This window comes from Elephantulus edwardii, unplaced genomic scaffold (genome assembly GCF_000299155.1).
Source record: "Elephantulus edwardii isolate Elephantulus edwardi_28Jun2011 unplaced genomic scaffold, EleEdw1.0 scaffold00138, whole genome shotgun sequence".
NCBI lineage: Eukaryota > Metazoa > Chordata > Mammalia > Macroscelidea > Macroscelididae > Elephantulus > Elephantulus edwardii.
Window position 1 is genome coordinate 2931983 of NW_006399888.1, and position 8296 is coordinate 2940278.

Genomic DNA, 8296 nt, shown 5'->3' on the forward strand with positions numbered 1-8296 from the left:
CAGAAACTTGACAGATGGAAAATGCAAGTATTTTCTCTCAGAACATGTAGTTGAAATGTGCTAAGACTGCACTCTGTCAAATATGGAAAACTTGTAAAACTCAGAAAAACAAGCAGTCCAATCAAGTTCTACCTGTCACAGGTTACTGTAAATGTGAAGTGAAAATGATGAGGACTGGAAACCCTATTGATAAAGAAGACAGACCGTCACCCTCAGTATGTATTATATACCTCAACATAAAGAAAACACAAATCCCCACAGCCAGACCAATGAACAACATTATGATGAATGGAGAAAAGATTGAAGTTGTCCAAGATTTCATTTTACCTGGATCACAATCAATGCCCATGGAAGCGGTTGTCAAACATTGAACGACATATTGCATTGGGTGAATCTACCTTAAAGATCCCTTTTAACAAATGTTAAAAAGCAAAGCTGAGGACTAGGGCATGTTTGACCCTGCCATGGCGTTTTCAAATTGCCTCCTGTGCAGGTGAAAGTTGGACAATGAATAAGGAAGACTGAGACAGAATTGATGTCTTAGAATTGGTGTGCTGGTGAAGACTATGAAACACAAAAACAAAGACTTCTAGAAGAATGAAAAATAATTTTTCTTGGAAGAAAATAAAACCATAATGCTCATTAAACTTGGACAGTGTCAACAGGAGGGGGTAGTCCCGGAAGAAGGACATCATGCTTGGTAAAGTCCATGAAAAAAGAGAAAGGCCCTCAGTGAGGTGGACTGACACAGTGGCGACACCAACGAGCTCACACATGGTGTTGCGGCCGCTGCAGGTTTTGGTGGTATTTTGTTTTATTGTTTGGAGGCTCACACTGCATAAGAATTGACGCAGCTGTACTTAACATGGGGTGTTCAATGATTGGTTTCTTTCACTTGTCATACTGTTTCCGGGGTTCATTTCTATTAAAGTGTGTACCACCACTACCCTCCTTCTTATGACTGGATAATGTTTAATTGTATGGAATATCACATTTAAAAAAATGCAATCATCTGTTGATAGATATTTGGGTTGCTTCGACCCTTTGGCTGTTACGAAAAATGCTGTTAGAAACATTTGTGTACAAGTTTCTAGGTAGACAATGTATCTCTTCTTTTGCTAATAAGGTGGGCTCTGTAACAAGACTCAATAGTCAGGAAGCTGCGCTGTAATCCCAAAGGCAAACAGTTCGAGGCCACCAGCTGCTCCGTGGGAGACGGATGGGCAGTCTCCTCAATACGATTAACTGCCTCTGAAAACCTGCCAGAGGGTTGGTCCTCCTCGACAGTACACAACAACAACAACAAATCCTGGTCATGGAATCAGAACTGACTCACAGCTGACCGTCCAGTGAGTTTCTGAGGCTGTAAGCCACATCGGAGAAGATTGCCCATCTTTCACCACCAGAGAGCTGCCACTCTTGGATTGTCAGTGCAATTACCTGCTGACTACGCCACTGCATCGTCTTCTGTAACAGGAAACTGAAGATAATCCTTCATACATGTGAAAACAAACCAAACCAAACTTTGGAATGAGAAATTGTAACATGCTAGCAATAATTGCCTCTAGCTGGTGGAATTGTGGGTAAATGATTTATTTTTTTAAATTAATATGCAGAAGACATGGGTTAGTCATGGAACAAAGAACACTGTATGTACAAAACAAAGATATTTAGCTATTGGATGATACATCATTGACTTTTCCCCCCAAAATAAATTTTATTGGCTTCCTTATGCTTACCACAGGCTGTGTTCTTGCACTGACTATAGAAAGAGGAGGCACAGTGAAAGACCCCATATACATACACCTCAACCCAGGCCTTGTTGAGTGGGTTGTATTGTGAATGAGGTAACATGGCACTAAGGAGGGATTTAAATGCTGACTGCCCCATTGTCAGTAAAACTCACTGGTGCAGGAGTAACTGTGGCTCTTTGCAGGAAAAAAAAAAACCCACACAAAAAACAAACTCACAACATTTTATTGACTGCTCCTCACAGGACCAACAGCAGAGGGCAAGTCTGCTGGCCCCAGCATAGCAGGTGTCACTGCAGATGTTGTTGTTGTTGTTGTTATGTGCCGTCGAGTCGTTTACGACTCACAGCCACCCTATGTACAACAACCCTAAACCCTGCTCTATCCTGTGTCAATCTCACTGCCTCTGACACACCCATCCCGATTACCTCAGTCGCTGAATCAATCCACCTCATAGAGGGTCTTCCCCTCCTGCGCTGTCCCTCCACCATCCCAAGCATGATGTCCCTCTCCAAGGACCTGTCCCTCCTTGCAACATGTCCAAAGTATGTCAGACGAAGTCCCAGAGTCACTGCAGATACATACTTAAATTCAGAAAAGAGGCTTACACGTGTAGCTGCTACCTAGAGGCTGGTGACCTAAGTCTACTCAGATGCCACATAAGGAAAGTCAGGTGATATGAAAAAAAGAAAAAGAAAAGTCTGGAGACGGGAAAGGTCAACCAGTGAGAAACCCAGGGAGGACCACACTATCCTGTCATCGAGTCACTAGGAATCAACTCTTCATTTTTAATATATTCAATGTTTTTGAAAGACTATTGGGAATGAGTTAAACCAATCCAATAGTGAAAGTTTTGTACAAGTATTTTCAAATAGTCAAAGCAAGGGGTTAAGAAGACCTGGTTAAGGTCTCCGAGGAGAGAAAGTTCAGCAGGCTGATGGACCTTCCTCACGCCAGGGGCCTCAAGCCTTAAGAAGCGTTCGCTCACTCCATGCATATGAGTCAGGGACAGACCCTCCAGCGGGTTTCTTTCCTTTATTATTATTATTTCTCTCTCTCTCTCTCTCTCTCTCTCTCTCTCTGTGTGTGTGTGTGTGTACTGTTGAATTAGATCCAACTGGCACAGGAGGAGATTGCTCCTCCTTCTCCAGCGCAGCCTCTGGTGGTTTTGAACTGCGAGCTTTTGGGATTGCAACGCAGCTTCTTGCCACTAGGCCACCAGACCTCTCTTTCTAGTGGATTTCCAACTCAGAAATGATTCTTTGAGTTGGAAACAACTAGTAACTGATCCTTCAGCAAGTTTTCAGAGGCAATAAATCACATTAGAGATTATTAATCTTTCTCCTGAGGAGAAAGCTGGTCATTCGAATCATTTGCGTTTGAGATGGTAGAGCAACTCCTTAATCACTGGACCATAAACTGGACCATAAAAATCTCATATTTATTATTATTATAACTAAAAAAAATAGAGGTCATCTATGTTTCATTAGGACCATTAATCAGAGTGAAAGAGGGTTTGGTGTTTTGTTGGGTTTGTTTGTTTGTTTGTTTTACTCACCATTTTAAAACAAATGTTTTCTTTTTATTTAAATTATTATTAATTCAGTAAAAATTTACAGAGACTTTGGACTTCCATTCATTCATTGTTGCACGTTTCTCTCCACTGAACCCTCCCTCCTAGTACACTACCCTCTTGGAAAAATAAAACAAAAATTCTTTCATTGTTTTACAAACCCTCCCCCAGGTCCACTCCACCATGTAGCCTTCACTCTAGACTCCTGTCATGGCAAAAATACCTAATCACATATCCCTTTTAAACAGTTTTCTCCCTCATCTGTTTCAATGCAGTAAACATTATTGAACCCATCTTTCTCAGTCTCCCTCCAACCCCGAGGTCAGTCCTGTTTTACAACAGTGGCACCATGCAGTATTTGTCCTTTTTGTGACTGAGATACTTCACCCAGCATAATGTCCTCCAGGGTCACCCATTTTAAATAATATTGCATGAGTTCATTGTTTTTCCGTGCAGCATAGTATTCCATTGTGTGAATACACCACAACTTCTCTATCCATTCGTTTGTTGATGGGCGCTTAGGTTGTTTCCAACTCCTTGCTATTGTGAACAAAGCCATGATAAACATGGATGTGCATATATCTGCTTGGATGTCAGTTATATGGTCTCTTTGGGGTATATTCCCAGCAGTGGAATTGCTGGGTCAAATGGTATCTCTATTTGCAACTTTTTGAGAAAGCGCCATATCACCTTCCACAGTAGTTGCACCATTTTATACTCCCACCAACAGTGAATCAGGGTTCCAGTTTCTCCACAACCTCGCCAGCATTTGTTGCTTGCTGTTCTGTTAAATTTTGCTATTCTTGCTGGGTTGAAATGGTATCTCATAGTTGTTTGGATTAGCATCTCTCTTAGAGCTGGGGATTTTGAGCATTTCTTCATGTGCTTGCTAGCCATCTGAATGTCGTCTTCGGTGAGGTGTCTGTTCATATTCTGTGCCCATTTTTCTATTGGATTATTCACCTTTATCTTGTTGTGGTGCTCAAGTATTTTATAAATTCTGGATAGAAATCCCTTATCTGATATGTCTTTACCAAATACTTTTTCCCAGTCAGTGGCTTCTCCTTTTACCTTTTTGGGGAAGTTTTTGGATACGCGTAGGGATTTGATTCTTAGAAGATCCCACTCATTTACTTTATCTTCTCCTGGCTGTAGGTTAAAAACAAATGGTTTCTTAAAGGAAGAAAGAAATGTTTTCTTTCAGGAGGTTGTCATTTTAGAAACTTTAGAAACATGTGTGGTAGAACAAAAGTGTGTCTGCCAGGATCGGGGCTAGAGTGAGGTGGGTCTACATGGCTTCATAAGCCCCTCGTGCACCAGGCTCTGAGAAAGCCGTCAGGATTTTCCCTTTTGACTGCAGCTCAAACCCATTGCCTAGAAACTTGCTCATGGTTTTCTGAAATCTGTTTGTAATTGTCAATTTTGCTCCCACATTAGACATGAAAACCCATCTGCTTTGCTGGCTCCTTCTGCATTTGATTTTCCCCCCACACCCCCTGAGGGCTTCTGTGCTTGACAGGACTCCCTGCTGTGTGGAGGCCCCTGGTTCCTCTGGAACCCCACAGACCAGATTCCCCTGGCAGGCTCCCCTTCTCTGCCCTTCTGGACTTGGAATTTCCAAATTTCCTTTGACCTTAGCTGTCACCCGCTACCTTCTTCCAGCAACTTACTGTCTCCTTGGTCCCTAGACAGCTAGGCACATATTTTCAAATGTCATTCTCTACCTAGCTTTTGTGAAATAGCATGGCATTTGCTTCTTTATGGCTAGATGGTAACAAATTTACCCCTTGATCTTAGAATATCCTTTTTGTGAGAAAATTTGTATTCTTTCACTGAGGCACATTTTCTTCCTTTCCTCACCCTTTCTCCAAGTCCACTTTGCAAAGCACCTCTTACTCCAGATTGTTGTCAAACACATAATCCCTAATCGTATATTCCTTTCACACAGTTCTTGCCTCGTCTATTCTACTGTGGTGTTTATGTCTATCCTCTCTTTTCCTTTTCCCCCTCCAATGACCCCATGTCAGTCCCATTTTAAAACGATGATATTATGCAATGTTTGTCCTTTGTGACTGAGATTTTTCACTCAGCATTATTCCTCCAGGCTTACCCGTGTTGTATAATGTTTTACAAGTTCATTATTTTTCAATGCTGAATAATATTCCATTGTGTGAAAGTACCGTAGTTTTTCTATCCATTTGTTTGTTGATGGGTAACTTGGGTTGTTTCCATCTCTAAACTACTATGAATAACACAGCAATAAATACGGGTTGTGCATGACCTTAGACTATTCTTTGAGACACTGGGGCTGTTCCTGGGTTTTCTGTTTCAGAACTGACTATTTTCTGCCATAAAATAAGACCAGCTTGATTCAGTCCAAGACGCTCTTACAACCTCTTGGCGGAATGTGGTGATCTTAGCAGGAGAGGCTGATGGTTTTTAAACTGGAGCCTCATTGGTTGAATCATCTTTGTCTGGAGCAGAGCGTTCGTGAAGTCTCAGAGTGTCCTCTAACCTTGTCATTCTGGAACATTATCCTCTTACTCAGAGCTTGTGAAGCTATGCAGCATGTTTTACAATGTGCGATGAGACCTAGACAGCTAACTGTTCAGAAATGCAACAGCTTCGCAGTGGCACGTGAGCAGGTTTTAAAAGTCTAGGAAGGGAGAAAACCAAGTTGGCTGGTTTTAGAATTTTTTTGGCTAAAAGAAAACCTGTAGAGGGTTTGCAGGAGCCAGGTTGTAAAAGGCAGACGAAATCCCCGAGCAACAGAAGACTTTTATGGGAAAGTCACAACGCGGATGCAAAGACTTCAGCCACACGTGGTTTAAGAGTCTTAGACCGAGCTGTAAAATTGTTAAACTGTCAGAGCCAAGGAACTCCAACGAGCAAGCCAAGAATGACCTTGGCGAAACAATTTAGAAGTGTTTCTGCCAGGCAAGAAGAGACAGAATAGGGAAGCCTCGGAGTGGAGCGAGCTATTGAGAAAATGATTGCATTAGTTAATCTTCTAATTAAATCACTGGAAACGGGACAGAGTGTTTTGGTAAGCGTCCAGAGTTCAGAGATGTGGTGGAGGAGTTAAAAAAACCATTTAATTCGACATTACTGGGTCACTGCGGAGCCTGGTCATCAGAACATTCATACTTTATGTGCTTCTCACTAAGATAAAAAATTGCCATGAACAGAGAGTAGAGAGAGATGAGAATGTTCCCTGATGCTCCTGTAAAAGTTTTTAGAATGTGCTTTGCAGGTTGATCAATTTCCATACTCTTGCTTCTATCAGTTATCAGCCCCTCCTGGTGACACGCCCAAAGGATGTGAGGCAAAGCCTCAGCATTCTTACCTCCAAAGACCACGTTGGAAAAGATCGTGATGCTGGGAAGGGTGGAAGGTCAGCAAAGGAGAGGAAGATCCTCAACCAGGTGGACTGACACAGTGACTGCTGCAATGGGCTCTTGTGTGCCGGGAAGTGTGAGGATGGTGCAGGATAGAACAGGGTTCAGATCTTTTGTTCATCTGGCCACGATGATTCAGCTCAATGGTACCTAACAGCAACATCAGTTACCAGGATCACAAAATAACTGACATCTTTAGAAACAAGTACCTTCCGTCTTGTTGCCTCTCAGGCTTGACTGTACATTAAAAATACCCAAGAGGCTAGAAAAAATATACCTGAACACAAGCATAATCCCAGATTTTTTTTATTTAATTGGTCTGGAGCATGGCCTGAGTGTCAGGATTTTAAGAATCTCCCCCAGATGATTCTAATCTGTGGCAAAGTCCACTCCGCCTTCCATGGGAATTTCTTATCATCTTAAACCCTTTCCCAGGAATTTCCTCTTTAAGGCTGAAACAATTGGGTTTCAATGGTGCCAGCATTTCTACTGAACCGTGTGTTCATGTTAACTGCACAAGCAACTGAAGAACATTCAGAAGAGAAAAAGAATCCAGAGAACTGGAAGCTGATTTGGTATTTTTTTTATATTGGTTTGCATATAAAATTCAGATCTGGCAGGCCCCCTGGACCTCAGATGGTGAATTATTCCTCTCTGTACACATGCTAGGCCCTCAGGGCGACTTCCCAAAGTGGAGCTGCTGCCACCCACTTCAGCACCTCCCCTGAGCTCAATAGTGGAGGACATCTTGACCCTTTAAGTGACTTCTGGATTTTGTTGCCATCTCTCTTTGGGGGACTCTCACCCTTGTTGTTTTGTTTTGTTTTTGTGACAGGAGAGAAAGAGAGCTGTCTGGCCTCTCCCACTTTGTCTGCTTAATTCAAGTAGCTGAGGAGAAATTACTTTCATTGGGTTCATTTATGTGATGAGTCCTTTGTTGCCCACTTTCTAGCAGGGTCTGTTTAAGGGGGAGACGACTGTGGCTGGGCACCAGGTGGTGACATCGCTAACGGTCATCCCATGAAATAATTTCTCTGCTCTCTTTATCCATCTTTGGAAGAAACTGATAGGAGTTTTCAGAAATAGAGCACAGAGACATTTATTATTTCTGTGAGTTTGAGTAAAAGTTCAACACCTTTGATCAAGTGGGGGCTTTGGGAAACATGCTGTCAGCCAAACTAGAGGTGCTGGAGATTGACATAAGCCGTGTAGGGGACCAGCAAGGCTTACATGAGGCGGTTCCAGTCAGAGGTCTGGACCCCAAGGCTCAGGTTTTCCAAGCCAGCAGAAATTGGGTAAAGGAGGTGACTCTTAGCTGGTCTTGAATGATGAGTTGGTGGCCTACGGGGGTGAAGGAAATAGAGAAGGGAAGACATTTCAGGCAGAAGACCCTTGGTCTAGAAGTGTGAAGCACAATTCTGGGAACCACAAGCCATTTGGTGAAGCGGCAGAGGAGGTGACAGGCCAGGGCCATGGTGACAAACAGCCCTGAACAGGTGGCCAAGGGACAAGTCACAGACAGTCCTATGTCCTGGTGGCTTAAAGATTTAGACTTAGCTCTTTTAAGTTAGTGC